General features: G+C 35.6%; 1 protein-coding gene across 1 annotated transcript in view; it reads right to left on the bottom strand.

Moving 5' to 3' along the window:
• The window catches only part of STX18 (syntaxin 18), a 33,494-nt gene extending 32,148 nt beyond the window's left edge, over nt 1-1,346 (bottom strand). The window contains exon 1 of the mRNA XM_035891106.1: nt 1,280-1,346. The gene's annotated coding sequence lies outside the window, so the exon portion shown is untranslated. The remainder of the gene's footprint in view (nt 1-1,279) is intronic.
• Between the last annotated feature and the right edge of the window lie 4,123 nt (nt 1,347-5,469).

The following is a 5,469-nucleotide window of genomic DNA, read 5'->3' as shown; positions in this document are numbered from 1 at the left end:
ACAATGTGACAAAGGCCAGACAGCTTCAGTGAGCATTTTTCCCCACACAAATATATTTCCCTGAAATTTATTTCACTGTATGTTACGTTGCGCTGTTCGTTTTTTATCTCAGACATACCTATAGACTGAGAAGGAAAGGAATGATGGTTAGACATTGTGGGGTCTGCACTACAAAGACACACAGAGAAATTTAACTTTTTTCAAATAAATATTTATAGCAGTTGTAAGTTTGTCATAATCTCATTTCTACAATATGAAATGAACTGGTGATTAGTTCAGCTGGAACTGTTAAACTTCTATTTACAATAGCAAAGTTAGTCAAATGGAGATACCTATGAAGTATTTTCTATTTCTAGTGTGAAATATCACGCAACCTATAATATGACTACTAAGTTTGCACATACGAAGAGTTTAATTGAAAAGCAAGTTTTCCATTTCTCACATGATATGATTATTTGTTCTCAGTCCACCAAAATACAGGTTGCAGTAACATTTCAATCTTAGGATAACTTGATTTAGTAATTTATTAAGAATGTTAAATCTGCAGATCACAAGATACTCTTTTTTTTTTTTTCTTCTTCTTTCTAACACCAACCCATAAATTTCTGTTTTAATCTTCTAAAAATCCTACGAAGGCTATCAGCAAGTGAGCAGATACAGCAGTTTTGAATGTTTCCTAATGGCTGAAGGGAATCAAAACTTTCTCCACACAGTAATAACTACCGGAACCAAAGCCTACAGTTTTTGTCACAAAACCCCAAATCCTATGCTGCTGTCCCCGACACCGTCTCTCAATGGCGTCCCTTCATCTGGAATTCACATTCCAGAGTGTGAAGCCTGAAGAGTTCACATCATTCTTCTCCAGGACCCACTGATGCTACTGACTGGATGCCTAGTGACAACAGCTAGGTTTAGCGTCACAGAGTGAAAGGGAAAAGCTGGATCACTGAATCTGCTACTCTGCTGTCTCAGGAACCACTTCAGAAACCTACTCTGCAGGTCCTTAAAAGATGTTGGACTTGGACACCAGGTTGTTTTGTTTCAGAACTCACTTTAAGAGTAAGCCAAACATCTTCAAAATTCTGAGTCTCATTTTATGTAGGACCATTTTCTTCTTGTGACAGCACTGCTCTTCATCTTAAGTAGCTTACAGTATAATAAGCAATTTACGTTTTGTTTTTAGTCATTATGTCTATAGATTTTTTTAAACAGTTTTGTAGATTTAAAACTCTGTAAATCTGAAATTAAATAAATCTAGTTAAATACAATGCACACTTACCTGTAAGCATTAATGTAATCTTTTCTGTGTTGCAGAAGAAAATCTTTCAGCTTTCCAATATGAGAAATCTAAATGAACAGAAATCATTATTAAACTTCAGTCAGATAACTGATTACTTCTGTGTTTGAAGTTCAGTATTCCACACTTCAAACATGAATTTGTAAAATGATTTATTCTGTAATTAAACAGAATCATAACATTTACTCTTTTATAGTAGAATTTTCACATTTTCACATTTTGTAAGCAGTCAACACAGAAAAATAATCTAAAAAAAGATCTGTTGTATGAAAGTACAACTCAGAAAAGTAGTAAAATACATGTCTTCTAACCAAAAAGCAGAAACTAAACACAAAACACTACTAAATACAGCTAAAATATTTAACATTAAAAATATTAAACATGACCATAATAACACAAAACATTAAGTTCTGGATTGCCAGTTTAAGTAATGTACATTTTGGAAAATAAATTCATTTTAGAAAAATCACACACAAGAAAGTTTTAAACATTTTACTGATATGACAGGATATAAATATTCAAGTTTGGTTATTAGGACTTGTAGAGCAAGGTGCTGTTCCTGTCCTTTCTATTTTTGCCTAGGAGTGACCAGTGTGTGCCCAAACTAAAGTAGTACCTCTATCATCTGGTAACCATTACTAACTTTTGCCAGAGCATACCTCCCTACCAAATTTCTATTTTTCAACTTCCATTTCACTAGGGATACATTTTGCTATAAATCCATTTGATTTTCTTTATTAAAAGTCTTCAAAAAGATCCTTTGAAAAGATGAAAAAACTCCTAGAACCTGAAAGAACTTTTGCAAACTTTAGTCTGACTTAAAAGATTTGGTGTAGCATAAGATGCTGTTTTTCTTAGAGAATGGAGGAACTACAGAAATCAAATTTAGCTGGCCACAGAATTGAGATGACTACAAATATGACTTCCTTGGCAGGTCTTGACGGAGACCTAACGGGGGGGAGAATTATATATATATATATATATATAAGTGGTGTATATTTTCAAGGGGGAAGCAGAAGGAACCTTTCTAAAGCATATTCTCAAATATTCATTAATAATTCAGTGTAAAAAAGCATGCAAGGAATTTTACAAGACAATAGTTGTTTTAGTTTACAGATACAATAAAAGTGGTTTACTCCATGTATCTGGGAAAAAGCATCAGAAGCTGTTCAAGTCTTAAAATCCTATTTTCATGCAAATGTTCCTTGTAATTAAACAAACAAAAAAACCACAGAGAAAGAACACAGAATAGTTTGGATAAATAGAAGATTAATTCCCCCAATTATTTTTTTCAAAAGATCAGCAGCTCTTTAAAAAAAAAAAAAAAAAAAAAAAAAAAAAAAAAAAAAAAAAAAAAAAAGGAAAAAATGTACTTAGTAAGACCGCAGTGATTTGTACAACTAAAAAGAAAGTGTTTCCATGTGCAAATCAATACACATACATTTCCCTATTATTATTTACTCCATTTCATTTTTGCTACAGCTTATCATATTGGATAAGCATTTTCCCAGTTTTCATATTTAAAAGTTTTCCGTGTGACTAACAGGATGGGAAATTTCATCCCAGTCGTAGCAAACTGAGTTCTGTTAGTACCTCCAGCAGATCTGAAGTTTCCTAAAGCGTGTTAGCACCATCATAAGCAGTAAGAAGGGAAATACTGAAATCACTACAAGGTCAGTGAGGCACAAAGAATAAGCTAAACCATTCTACGGATGTTCCTTCTCATCGCCACTGGATTTTTTGTAGACTAATCTCCTCAGCTCAGACTTGGTATGTCATGAAATTTGCTGAACAGGTAAGTTAAGCTTGGCTACAAAAGCAAAACATTTAACGCAGTCATATGGTGTTTCTGTAGAATAATAATACTTAATAGGCAGAAAGTACTACAGAGGACAAAGTAGAAATATAAAATAAGAAACACATTTCAAAGCATTTACATTGCTATGTGAACAAACACTAAACTAGAAAAGAGATTAGCAAAACTTTATAAGTAATAAATCTTAATATTACTGCAATAGCTACAATTTAGGAGTGATTAACAAGCAGAAAGAATCAGAATGACAAGCAAGAACACTGTCTTACAGTAATTAATTCATCTAGTCACAAAGAGCATTCTATTTAGGCTAAAATTGTCATCGAGTGTTTGAATTGCACTGACCCCACTTTGCCTCTCCTTCATTTGTAAAGCCATTTTCATGAATTTAGAATGACACCATTATGCCCATACTTGCATCGAGCTCTCAGTTCCCAAGATTTGCATCAGAAGTGAGACTTCCTTGTTCTACTTTCCCTCAAATTCTAACAGCATCTTCTGCGGTCCTGCACTGCTGCTATTTCTCTTTTGCCTTTTCTTACCGTGTACTACTGGCATAGTTTTAAATTCAATCCTGTCATCACCATATCAACAAAATTAAACAATTTTTACAAAAAAGAAGGTCTTACTAGCATAACAGGGAATGTGAACGTTATCCAGAAAAACAGATTATTTTTTTTTTGTACGATGCTTTATCTGCTTCAGACACAAAATACCCCTGATTATATAAACGTAAATCTTGACGGTATCTCCAGTGTCATCATCCTGCAATTATTCTGGGGTTATCAGAGGCACACCATACGCTCTTTAGAAGTTATCAAGCTCCAGCCTAAAGGTAATAAAGCATCTCCCTACTCCAACCGAATGGCTTTATTAGAATCCTATTGCTCTTATCATGAATAAGAGCAGTGAAATTTCCAGGTTTACTGATTACCAACTTCTACCCGTCTGTTCTTGCTTCAGAACAGTCCTTTCCCTTAAAAGCTCTGCTTCCCTGCATGCATGTTTGAGTTTACCGTCAATAATTCTATCTCCCTCTAACTTCTGTAGCCCCAGACAAACAACCCCAAGCTTTTAGTTTCTTCTCACAAGATACTTCTGAAGTTGCCTAGCCGTAACTTCCCTTTGCATTTGCTCCAGCTTGTATCCATCCTTTTCCAAGGCAGAGGACTAGAAGGGCATTCACTGGCATTAGTTACTCTGTAACTCAGATGGAAGTATCTTTTCCTCCACCACTTTCATTGATTAGTTTTGAGCTTATTCTTTGTTTTGGTCTCTAAATACATATTCTACTGCTGAATTTCTTCCTTCCCCCACAACTCCAGACTCCAGAGCGCTTGCTGTAACACATTGCGTTCCTCCCCCTCCTTCCTCTCAGCATTCCCTCATCAGTAAATTTTACTGATCCATCTTACTCTGGGACTGATTTTAAAACTCATCTTGTTTAGAGGGCTTGTTTTGAGGAATGCAAAAATTCCAGTATTAACCCCTCTTCAGCCCAACATTTCTCTTTCAACACAACAGCATCTCGTCTGCTTATTCATCTTACTCAGTTAACATTGTCTCTGCTAATCCCCTCTAGACTTCTGATTAGCACTTTATCAGACACTTTATCATCACACACCAGGTCATACTAGCAAAGGAAAAGCAGATTTTCTTAAGGCATCAAGTTGGCTAGGCACATCCTGTTTTTCGTAAGACAGCAAATTATACTGCATTGTATCTTGCTTTCTATTTATCTTTTTCCCCTTAAAATCTTTTCTGAATTCTGGACCACTTCTGGGTCAGGCCCTGCTGATGCCATTATCAGTTTCCCTCTGCTGACTTAATTACAGGCATTAAGTTTGTTTCCCTCTGATCAAATGGTACCATTTTCCATTCGATGTATTTTCATTAAGAATAGCTGCCTTCAGAACCTGGGATTTCTCGAATCCACCATGTCTGAACTCAACCCAGAGATTACCTCATGACCACAATTTGACTGCATTAAAGTTCTGAGATTTTGTCCAAATTTCCAGTTCCGTGCTCTGGTTCCTAGTACATATCTTGCTTTTACCCTGCTGGTCCGTGGCTCTTTTCTTATTGATCTAGTCTGGAGACCATGCCTAAACTATTCTTAATCTATACTCCTGCTGCATGACAAACACACTTTTTTGCTAATTCTCTTTTTATTTACATAGATAAAGAATATTTTAACCTTGGGTGGGGGCTTAATACCATTAGTTAACTCATTGTGAATTTTGCCAAACCTGACTTTATTTCTACAAAGTCTTCCCTTCTGCAGCAGTTTTCCCAGCCAGCCAGCCTCTCTCTCCCCCTCCCCCCCCCCCACTTATTAAAAGAATTAGCCCAGAGGCAG

This window comes from Egretta garzetta, unplaced genomic scaffold (assembly GCF_000687185.1).
Source record: "Egretta garzetta isolate BGI_Z169 unplaced genomic scaffold, ASM68718v1 scaffold193, whole genome shotgun sequence".
Lineage (NCBI taxonomy): Eukaryota > Metazoa > Chordata > Aves > Pelecaniformes > Ardeidae > Egretta > Egretta garzetta.
This window is presented reverse-complemented; position numbering and strand designations above follow the sequence as displayed.